The sequence below is a fragment of the Pongo abelii genome, chromosome 15 (assembly GCF_028885655.2).
Source record: "Pongo abelii isolate AG06213 chromosome 15, NHGRI_mPonAbe1-v2.0_pri, whole genome shotgun sequence".
NCBI lineage: Eukaryota > Metazoa > Chordata > Mammalia > Primates > Hominidae > Pongo > Pongo abelii.
In genome coordinates, this window is record NC_072000.2 from 45,610,427 (window position 1) to 45,623,246 (window position 12,820).

General features: G+C 35.1%; 1 protein-coding gene across 4 annotated transcripts in view; it reads left to right on the plus strand.

Moving 5' to 3' along the window:
* The window catches only part of LRFN5 (leucine rich repeat and fibronectin type III domain containing 5), a 316,314-nt gene that overhangs the window by 275,705 nt on the left and 27,789 nt on the right, over positions 1-12,820 (plus strand). The window lies entirely within an intron of this gene.

Consider the following 12,820-nt stretch of genomic DNA (forward strand, 5'->3'; position numbering starts at 1 on the left):
ATAAATGTCTTCTTTGAGAAGTGTTTGTTCTTCCTGTTTGTCTATCTTCAAATGTCCCCTTTTACAGGGACATGAGTTATATGGGATTAGGAGCCCACCCTACTCCAGTGTGATTTTATCTTAACTATTTACATCTGCAGTAACCTTATCACCAAATAAGGTCACATTCTGAGGTACTGGGAGTTTAGGACTTCAATATATAAATTTTAGGATGAACACAATTCAACCCATAACAGTGGGTATATAGCCCATCTATATTTTTATTGATATATTTTTGTTTACATATACTACATTTGTATTTACATTCCCATTCTCTGATCTATTATACTTTATTTTATTTTCTCTCCTTTTTTGGTTGATTATTTTTCCCTTGGGATAATGAAAAGCTTTTTCTATGATTCTCATTCCTCTCCTCTATCAGCTATTACATTGTACCTTATTTTATATTATTTTATAATATATATTCTTAATTTATTACAAGATGACTTAGTTAATTACTTTGCCACATTTTAGGCAGCAAACCACATCACATTAAAAATAACTTCTTGGTTTTTATAGAATTTTACTTTTCTATTTTTAAAAAAATTTGTGTATCATTATTTTAGAACAGTTTTACTGAGATATAATTCTTGTGCCATTCAATCTACTCATTAAAGCTGTGCAATCTAGTGGTTTTTAGTGTATTTACAAAGTTGTGCCACCATTACCATAATCACATTTAAGAACACTTTTGTCATCCCACAAAAAACCCATACTCATCAGAACAACTCCCCATGCCCCATCCCCAACCCCATATAACCATGACTTTACTTTCCATCTCTATGAATCTATTGATTCTGGATATCGTGTATAAATGGAATTGTATTATATGCAGTATTTTTTGACAGGCTGTTTTTATTCAGCATGATTTCAAGGTTCATTTATGGTATTGCATATATCAGTACTGCATTATTTTTATTGCCAAATAATATAGTATTGTGTGAATATGCCAGGTTTTATTAATCCATTCATCAACCGATAGACATTTGGATTGTTTCCACATTTTTGCCATAATGAGTAATATTGCTCTCACAGTTTTTGTACAACTTTTTGTGTCAATATATTTTCATTTCTCTGGTGTGTAATTAGGAATGGAAATGTTAAGTCATATGGTAACCATATATTTAACATTTTAAGCAATTATATTTAACTGCTTGCAAAGTGGCTACACATATTTGCATTTCCAAAATCAATGTATGAGGATATTAATTTCATTACATGTTCACCAACACTTGCTTTCATCTTTCTCTTTGGCTATAACCATTCTAATGCGTGCAAAGTGGTCTCATTATTGTTTTGTTTTACATTCCCTTGATATTTAACATATTTTCATGTATTTATGGATGATTTGTATATCTTATTTTGAGAAATGTCTATTGAAATTCTTTGCCCAATTATAATCTGTTTGTCTTCCTATTATTAAGTTGTAAAAGTCATTTATATGTTCTTGAATACCAGATCCTTATCATAAGTATGATTTTCAACTACTTTTTCCCATCTTGCAAGTTGTCATTTCATTTTCTTTATGGAGTCATTTGATGCCCAAAAGGTTTAAATTTTGATGACCAATTTTGCTTCATTTATTATTTGAGATTTGATGACACATCTAAAAAACTACTCCCAATTTCAAGGTCACAACAATTTACACCTCTGTTTTTATCTGGAAGTTTTATAGGGTTAGATATTACATTTGGATCCATTAGTTAAGTTTGGTAAAGGAGGTGGGTTCATTCTCCATCATTCATTTTTCTTTCTTCCTGGGAATTCTGACAGTTATAGATTGTGTTAACAGGGTTTCTTACACTAAAAAAGAGATCAGAGAGAAAACACCTTTAAAGAATTTTCTCATCTTCTGTAGGCTCAGGGCAGTTACAGCTGAGGAGCAAGTCTAGGTTACCATTAAAAGAGCTGCAGATATACTGCCACTATTAAATCCTCTACTCTTGGTTCTCTTAGGATGAGATAAAATCACTGGCAGAGAAGAAGTTTCACCCCAACTTATGGTATATCTGAACCAAGGGGGCCAAGGATCTCCAAAATGTGCAATTAAACTATGTAAACTCCCTTGGACCTGGTCTTATTGCTTAGTTGCCTTTCCTTCAACTCACCCTGATAACCCCGTGCCGTTTTATATTATTATATAAGAAAGGAGAAAAGCCTTCTACATTTTTGTTTGATTTTTATCTTTACATCACTTATGTGGAACAGCCAAACAGGCAAGCTCCTTTATAGAGAAAAATCACAGAATTTAAAATCATCACATGATTAACAAGTTGCATTTAAGAGACAAATCAAATATACCTGATTTTAACACACATTTGACTTAATCTCTAAACAATAACATAGACGCATATCAACGCTGTCTCCCACAAGTAATTTCGATTAGTGAATCCAGAATATGACCTAGATTATATTATTAGCTACATAATGTTGGATCATATTATTATATGGACCACATGCTCTTATTTATGTAGCTGTCAATGTAATTTATCTTACATAGTGAGATACACAGTCTACAAATCATGAAGAACTATCTTCCAAAACTACACTGAAAAGATTATTGACATAACCTTTAATTATATACATTACTTTAAGACCAGTCTCTGTAAATCCATAAGGTAGTACAAGTATGGTATGAGAATATTTTCAATGAAGGTGATAAAACATACTGGATAGGAATATAGACTTTAGATTTAAATATGTATATTTGGAATGGAAACTATGATTTTTAATAGTTCTTTGACTCTTGATGATTTACTTAGACTCTTGGAACCTATATTTTAAAGGTATTATAATACCTACATAAGAGTGTCATGTTAAATGTTAGTTGGTGTATTATACATATGCACACATCTGTGTGTGTGTGTGGAGGGGTATGTGTGTGCATGTGTGCACATGGTGAAAATCCTAATGCCCTGGTTTTAATCCAAATCTCTGGCTTATGAAAAGAGATTTATGTTTTACATAAAGCAAATCTCTATATTTCAACTTATTTCCACCTGATTTTTAATTCTTTCCACTCGTTTTACCAGACTGCCAATTAAGTTTTGTTTTGGTTAGGATGGGTGGCATGTATTAAATGTGAGTTTACACTGGTGTTGATGCTTCATGTGTACGTCATCCCAGCTGATTCTCAGTTCACAGTAGATCTCCATATTACATTCTCCTTATGTATTTTATCTCCATCAGATCTCTGCCATTTTGTTCAGTGAAGAATTGGCTGAAAAATATCCTCATTCAGACTTTTTATTTTTTGTCACTTCTCACCTTTTCTCACTTCCTTGCTCAACTTTTCTCACTTCCTTGCTACCTTCCCTCATATCCTCCCTCTTTTTCTTATGCTAACTGGGAATATTTTTTTCATTTCTTCTTTGTCTCTGTTTGCCATAGTTGCAAAAAGAACTTTTGTAGGGGAGGGATCTTCCAGGAAATCAGATAGAAAGTGTAGGACAGATCTCCTGACTCCTAGAAAGCATAAATGTTTTCACTTTATATTTATAAATATATTTCACTTACATTCACCATGGAGTTGCTATCCATATGTATGTTTTCGTTTTTGTACTTTTTTCTCCAGGCCACAATGTTTTAATCACACTCCTCTGTGACAGAGAAAATCAAACAAAAAGCAGCAGCAAACTAGTTGGGATGCAATACAGTAAAAAAGTTTTCTCCAAGACGTAGCCCTTCAAAAGCTCATAAAAATTAACTTTTCTTTACTTTTTTTGTATTTTATTTAGATTTTGACTACCTATTGAATAGCAGATGACAAGGTTCTAAATATTTGGCCAGTGGAAAGAATGAACAATGGATGTAAAGGAACTAGAACTTTAGGACAAAAAGTTACCACATTGAGTAGTATTTTAATTATCATGCTCCTTCAAGCTTAGCATCAACACAAAGAAACCAATTGAATGCACGGTGGTAGCCAGACTATTTCTAGTTCTAATTTTATTAGTGATAATAGTGTTAGTAGTCATTTACTTATCTAAAAAATCCTGAATAAGTGCATAAAATTTGGCTTCTCCAGAGGGTACATAAATATGAGTCCCTGTTCTCCAACTATCCACCACTTACTGATGCATAGTATGAATGGAATGCAGGCCATGAAATGTCTTTAGAAGATATCTCTTTGCTCCCTGACTCCTTCCACTGCATTAGCAGTATCTAATTTGCCAAAATTAAGAGAAGCATTTGAATAGAGGCCATTACTAGTCTCAGGACACACTGAATACTTTTCAATATTTTAAGCCATTTAAAACATTTTTGTGAAATGCATTATTCATACCAAAAAGTGCATAAAACACACATGTGTAGTACAATGAGTAATTATAAAATGACTGCCATGCAGCCTGCTTTTCGGTGTAGAAATTGAACATGCCAGTACCTTCAAATCCTATATGTCCCATGGAAACTACATTCCCTCCATTCACTGGCAAATAAACATAATTCACATGTTTATGTTAATCACTTAATTTACTTTTAGTTATGATTCTATCACCATTTAAATATGTCCTTGGTTTTGAAATTTATATATAAATAAAATCCAGAGTATTCACTCATTTATGTCTTTCTTTTGTCAACATTATAAGCAACATGTTACTGCTGGAGTGGTAGTTATTCATTTCCATTGCTTTATAGTATTTTCTTGTTCTCTCCAATTTATATTTCTATTCTACTCTGAGTGGGCAACTTGGTTGTTTCCAGTATGACATTATCAGCAACTTGGTTTTTTCCAGTTTGACATTATCACAAATGACACTGCTGAAAGGAAAACACTTTTTGCATGTCTCCTGAGCACCTGTACAACACCACAGGTCTGTTAGGAAGTCTCTATTTTCATGATCAGAAAAAGCTCACAAAACAAAATTGTCTTTAAGAAGTTTACCTCTGTGGCATCTTATGTTTCCTAAATGTCAATCTGCTACTCCTCATCGTGTTAACTTTATGCAGCTTTTTTTTTTAAAAAAGGTTTTTATTAGTATTTCATTCAGCTTAAAGAGGTATCCAAATTATCTAGCCTGGCATTGTTGAAATAAAAATTATATCAAATACTATTTTAGTTTTAGTACATTAGTCTGTTTTCATGCTGCTGATAAAGATGTACCCAAGACTGGATAATTTATAAAGAAAAAGAGGTTTAATGGACTCACAGTTCCACATGGCTGGGGAGGCCTCACATTCATGTTGGAAGGCTAAAGGCACATCTTACATGGCGGCAGAAAAGAGAGAGCTTGTGCAGGGAAACTCCCCCTTATAAAACCATCAGATCTTGTGAGACATATTCACTATGATGAGAACAGCAAGAGAAAGATCCACCCCAATGATTCAGTTATCTCATACTGGGTCCCTCCCATGACACATGGGAATTCAGGGAGCTAAAATTCGACATGAGATTTCGGTGGGGACACAGCCAAACCATCTCAATAATTGTGACCATGGTGCACATTTGACTTTTAGCTCAATGTTTAATCTAAATATTTTTTATTATTTTACTACGGCTGTGAAATTAATAAAGACTGAGGCCTTAAAACAGTACACATGTATTATCTCCAGTTGTCATGGAGTAGGAATCTAAACACATCTTAGCTGGGTCTTCTGTTCAAGGCTATGATAAATGTATTGGCCTGGTTGAGTTTTCATGTGGAGGCTTAACTAGGGAAGAACTCACTTCCAAGCTCCTTCAGGTTGTTGGTAGAGTTCATTTTCTCACTGCTGTAGAATTATGACAGTTTGATTTTTCAAAGCCAGCAATTAAGAGAGGGAATCTGCTATTTGGAGTCTCTAACTTCAGGAAAAATACCTTCCTTCAGATGATTTGGCCAATATGACATCCCTCAAAATAACTGTATTAATCTGTTTTCCTGCTGCTAATAAAGATATACTCCAGATTGGGTAATTTAAAAGGAAAGAGATTTAATTGACTCACAGTTCCACATGGCTAGGGAGGCCTCATAATCATGGCAGAAGGTAAATGAGGAGCAAAGTCATGTCTTACATGGCAGCAGGCAAGAAAGCATGTGCAGGGGAACTTGCCTTTATAAAACCATCAGATTTCATGAGATTTATTCACTATCATGAAAACAGCACAGGGAAAATCCACTCCCAATGGGTCTATCCCACAACACATGGGGATTATTACAATTCAAGGTAATATTTGAGTGGGGGCACACAGCCAAACCATATCAATAACTCTCTTTTTATTAACTCAAAGTCAAATAATTGGGAGTTGTACATACATATACAAACTGCCTCTTTTTTTTTTTACTGACATTTAATATTGATTAGAAGTTGTAGCTTTTAACTACACTCAATGGAATAAGATTACACAAAAGTGTATACACCAGGGAGTAGCAATAACAGGGACATTTTAGAATTATGCCAACATACATTGTAGCACATGTTTTATTATTATTTTTAACTCTCAAAAATTTTTTATGACTGTGTTATATTACAACCGACCAGGTATATTATAATTCATCTAAATACTAGATTATCAGTACATATTTAGGTTGCATATGTCAGTTTTTAAGGTTTGAAAAATTCCAATCATATCTGATAAATATTTAGGCCTTGATATTCTCAGCTAGAAATAAGTGCTTTTAAAAACTAGAAAAAAATGAGAGATGGGGTCTTATTTAAAAATCATCCGATTCTATTTTTAAAATCCTAGGGACAAAAGTAGATACTAGATTTATCTCATTAAAAAAATGCTTGCGTCAATAGCCTTGCCAATTGAAAAATTAAAAATAATCATCAAATCAAAAGTAATTATTATTTTGTATAATAACAAATAACAGTAAAAAATACTCCCAGATTTAGGTCAGGCACAGTGGCTCATGCCTATAAGCCCAGCAACTTGGGAGGCCAAGGCAGGTAGATTACCTGAGGTCAGGAGTCCAGGACCAGACTGGTCAACATGGCGAAACCCCATTTCTACTAAAAAATACAAAAATTAGTTGGGCATGGTGGTGGGCACCTGTAATCCCAGCTATTCGGGAGTCTGAGTCAGGATAATTTCTTGAACCCGGGAGGCGGAGGTTGTAGTGAGCCGAGATTTCACCATTGCACTCCATCCTAGGCAACTGTTCCAAAAAAAAAAAAAAAATCCCAGATTTATACAATAGTGTGCTGTCAAGAAATTTCAAATAGCACGTACTTATTGTTTGCAAAGCAGCCATATCTATCCATTATATCCTCCAAGGTTTTCTACTCACAGTATTCCTGTTTATTTCAACATCTCTCCCACCCTGATTTAAACCAGAAAGTTACCTTCAAAAATAGATTACCCCAATTAATTTATTATCTCATCACATTCCAACTTTTTTTTACTACATTCTAGTTAATATTACTCTACCTGCTCTTTTACCCAAGCTAAAGTTGAGGACATTAGCTAACACTTGTACTTACTCCACATATTTAACCAATAACCATGTTGGAAACCTTTTTTAATTATTATTTTACATTCTTATAGTTAGGGAATGTGGGCTCAATGGCTTTTTTTAAATAAGAATTTCTTTAGCTGGTTTGAAATAATAATCTCTGCTGTCTAACTTACTATCAGGAAATGCTTCAGAGACTGAATGAACAGTGCCTGCCTGCTGATAGATGACAGATGTAGGCTAAATGTGTTTATTCACTTTAATCATCATATAATATTTGTTTTTAGTAATTTTGTTAAAGCTTACAGCTATACCTGTCAAAAACTTCTCAATTAGTAGATAACTTTTATGGCTATGACTAATGTGGATGATTTAATATTAAAAGAACCCAAGTTACTTTTAACTTTTTGAAAAATTTACAGAAAAGAGCTACACACAAAAAGTATCTAAGGTACTATAGACATAGATTTGAATGCATGCTATGTTTTTTTTCTAATCATTTTAGCATATTCATATTTGATGCTTTAATGATTTAAAATCTCACTGTAACCAGTTGAAATTAGTTTGGCTATAAATAACAGACTTTTCAAAATAGTAGTGGTTTAAACATGTCAGAGAGCAATCCAGGGCTGGTAGAGCAAATGCAAGACAATTAGGAATGAGTCCTTATCATCCTTGCTCATGACTCTCATCTTCAAGGTTATCTTAATGTCCCAGTTTGGTGCTAGGGTTCCACACATTATATTCGAACTGTAATTCGAAAGAAGGCAAACAGCACAGGATAAGTGGTAGATCCCATCTCAGTTATCTCCGTGTAAGCAGCCTGCTCTGAAGTTCTCAACATTTTCACTTATGTATCATTGGAAGGCACAATTTACAAAACAAACTTCATTCTGGGCAATGCAATGGGTAAAAATTAGGTTCTTCTTCTAAAGAAGGGACAAGTGGATATTAGAAATGCAGCTAGTACTTTCTCATAAACACATAACACAGGCACATATGTGTGCACACAGATATGTGTATAGATTTGCATATACAAAAGTATATAAAATAGTTTATTCTGTTTTTTCACTAAACTTTTGTCTAAATTCCACTTCTTTATGAGTCATAAACATTTCAATGGCTTGATTTAAAATTCACTGAGTTGATGTAGCATTGTTCACCCTAAAATTGGTAATAGGCTGTTTCCACTTTGTTATTTTTCTTGCTTACTACACTGTTGCAGTAATGACTGCTGCTGCTGCTTATGGAGAATCTGTCCTGGGCCAAGAATTTTGTTAAACAGTTTCTATTTACAACGGGTGAATAAAACTGCATCTTGATCCTATTTTCAGGCATAGTGCAGGATTTGAAGGAAACACGAACTCAAATCACAGAAACACAATCAATGCAGAGCTTTCTTAAATTTTTCTTTAGGGGTAGAAGAGCAGAATGCACTTCCCAAAATACAATAAAATGTACTAAATATTCTTAACCCTCCATTTTCCTAAGACAGAAGAGAGAGAAAGAGAGAGGAGAAAGAGAGAGAGATAGAGACAGAGAGAGAGAGAGAGAGAGAGAGAGAGAAGGAGAGAGAGACATTGCGTTCAGTGATATAAAATCTTCCATATGGTGTTAGTTTGTCAAAATATTTCTGTAGGAGTACTGCCGGAACTTTCCACCCGCACACATACTTAGTATTTATACCCTCAGTAAATTCACTTTTCTTCCTTCTGTATGTGTGTATGCCTTTCTTCTCCCATTTTTCATGTTCACAGAGACTCAGCTATTCGATTTGATTTTCTGATAGAGATAACTAGGCTACCTCAATGCCCACAATAATATGAAGAGAAATTATTTCCTGAAGAATCTTCCATATTTCTAGATGCCTGAATTCTGTCATACAGCATCTCCATACTGATGATCATTCTTTCTGCATTGCTTTACTACTGTGTTTCTTTAATTGCTATGGCAACAGCACAACAGAGCCAATATAACCACAGGGACTACAGTTACAAGAAATGTTAAATACCCTAGGAAAACTGAAATACAGTGGATAGTTTGACATCTCTATAGCTCAAAGATTCACCTTTCAGAATTTCAAGGAAAAACTGGATAAAGTAATACATCATTTATTAGATTTCAAAAACCAATTAATAACATTCAAATTTGTGTTATAACCTTTTTTATGTCCTTTCAAGTTGTCATAAATCAACGTGAATTCCAGGAAAGAGGCTGCTATATTGGAAGAAACAGGGGTCATCTACTGTGCTGAGGTAGCAGCATGATGATTTCATTGCATTTCACATTTGTGGCAATGTTCAATGTGTGAATCTTTCCTAATTCCTGTGACCATTGAAGCCTAATTATCCTGCAATGAGATGCAGTAGAAAGAGAACTGTGCATTAAATTCAGATTGGAATCTTGGATACCTAATAATGTTTTCAGGCCTTCACTGAGATTCAGATTCCTCATTAATCAATGATGTGGAACTCAAGATCTTTTTACTCTGATGCTTTCCAAAAGGCACAGATATGTTGAGGCAAACATCTTCAGGTTTGACATTGATATTGCAACAGGGCAATATCACAGCAACAATATACTCTGTAACTGAAAGGTAACAAACTCTGCTTATTTATCTGAAGCCACATGCCTACCCACATTTTATATAGAATATTGTTCTTTGCTATACTTTCTTGGGTCCTTTCTCCTCTTCCTTACAATGCACTTTATCAAGTAGAGGAATTTGTCTAGCCTTGTTTTATTGTACCTACAAAAGCAATGCCCTGGGGAATGTACCTTTCACAAACAAAGTGGATAATCAAATTATTTATCTAAATGAATATATTAGTCAATTCTCACACTGCTAATAAAGACATACCCAAGATTGGGTAATTTATAAAGAAAGGAGGTTTAATTGACTCGCAGTTTAGCGGAGCTGGAAAGGCCTCAGGGAACTTACAATCATTGTGAAAGGAGAAGAAAACATGTCCTTCTTCACATGGTGGCAGAAAGAAGTGCTGAGCAAAAGGAGAAAAAGCCCCTTATAAAATCAGCCGATCTCATGAGAACTCACTCGCTGTCACAAGAACAGCATGAGGGTAACCACCCCTATGATTCAGTTACCCCCCAACTGGTTCCCTCCCATGACACATAGGGATTGTAGGTACTACAAATTTAGATGAGATTTGGGTGGGGACAAAGTCAAACAATATCAACAAATAACTATCTACTCCCCAGATTAATTGTACTTATCTCCTGGAGGTACTACTGTTTTAATTAATTGAAGTTTTATATATGAATTATCTCCCTCTTTTCTACACACATCACTCCCCTTTCCCAAATATTTCCCACTTATTTCTGCACATGCATAGGAAATGCTCATGATCAACAAAAATTCATTTTAGGGAACCATTGCCACCTGCGCCAGCTGACTCAACTCCAGACTCCTGTTGTTCCAGCACTGTAGGGAATCTTCACAGCCTCTTAGCACTAGCCTTTTCTAGGCTGCTTTTTCTCCCCAAGCAATTTTCTGCAAGAAAGAACACATTTACCTTCACAGTTCCTAGTAGTATTTACTGGTAGGATCCATGGGTTCCCAATATCACATAGAGTCTCTGTAGGGAGATTTCTGAGTAGGCAAGATAGGTGACAACTCAAGCCATACCAATTAAAGAATACTGAGATTTCTTTACATATAGAAATCACTCTCTCTTGTATGAGGTGGAATTTATACACTTAAAAGAAAACTTAGCATTCTGAATTAAAATATTTGGGTGACTTCACTCATGTTTTCACTTACCAAAGAAAAATGAATGACTATAGTTAAGTGTGTCATTTTGATTGCCTTCCAAGTTGTTCTGATGTCTTTACTGTGTGAAAGAAAATAGAGTCTTTAGGATCCCAAACTCACAATGCCAAAGGGAAAGTTAAGGTTGGAAACTGAGTCATGTAATACTGTCTTCCTTCTGTTCCCCAAAAGAGAGTTGTTATTTCATAACCCTGTGTCCTGACTTCATACATAAATCAGGTTCCCACTATAGGCCACGTATTTACCCAGCTGGCCTCCCTCACAAATTGCTCATGAGGAAATTCCCTGTAAGCTCCTAAATCTTTCAGGATACATATATAACCTGAAAGATACATATGTATACATGTAAGGGAGATATCCCCCTCTGTAACCTAGCACTAAATCCAAGTTCTGTTTAATCTCACTCCGACTATGTCAATTACTAGCTTATCTTCACAGGTGCAGGACAAGAGCAGACCAGAAATCATTTCTCCACCTACCAGAGAAGAATACGTAATTGACTTTTTCTCTATTCTATTTGTTGATGTTTCCTATATTTTATGTAAAATGTAGATACACTGAGCACCAGAGGAATGCATAATTGTCTTTTTCTTTCTTTCTTTTTTTTTTTTTTTTTTTGAGACGGAGTCTCGCTCTGTCACCCGGGCTAGAGTGCAGTGGTGCGATCTCGGCTCACTGCAAGCTCCGCCTCCCGGGTTCACGTCATTCTCTTGCCTCAGCCTCGCGAGTATCTGGGACTACAGGCGCCCGCCACCATGCCTGGCTAATTTTTTTTTTTTTTTTTGTATTTTTAGTAGAGACGGGGTTTCTCCGTGTTAGCCAGGATGGTCTCAATCTCCTGACCTCGTGATCCACCCGCCTCGGCCTCCCAAAGTGCTGGGATTACAGGCGTGAGCCACTGCGCCCGGCCAATTGTCTTTTTCTTTTACTCCCTTTCACCTGTAGAATATAGGTTTACTGAGCACTAATCAGAGTCTCACAAGAATGTGACCATTTGCCTTACTACCTACCTGCCTTCTCTTTTATCCTTCCTGCTTGCTCTTTCTCCTTTAAATACTGAAGTTTCCAAAACCTTCTTGGGAAAAGTGCGCAATACAGATGCTCCTATGCCTTGTGTTTTTACCCGAAGCATCCTCAAACTTTGGCTAAATAAACCTCTATCAATTGAGACACTTGTCGAAATCACTTTTTGGTTAACAGCCACAATAATCTGCTAGCACCTTTAAAATGTAATTTAATTGTAAAGACAGACAAAGAAAATAAACGAGTAAATGACATGATGAATGTAAAGTATCATTGTTTACAATGTGAGAATTAAAAATCCTTTATATGAAAGTGCTACATAATCAGAAAAACACAATATAAATAATATTTACCACTAGCAATCTAACATACTAGGAAGAACATGGCTTTGGGAAATAGATCTCTCTCTCTCTCTCTCTTAAAACTACCTTTTGTTTACTTTCTATACGACTGTGAGAGTATCGCTTACGTTTCCTAAATTCAATTTTATCATATACAATGGGAATAAATTATATGCAGTTGTGCAATATAGTTGCACAAGCTCAGCAGCTTCAGGCTCTTGAGTACCTGGGATTACGGGTGCAGAATA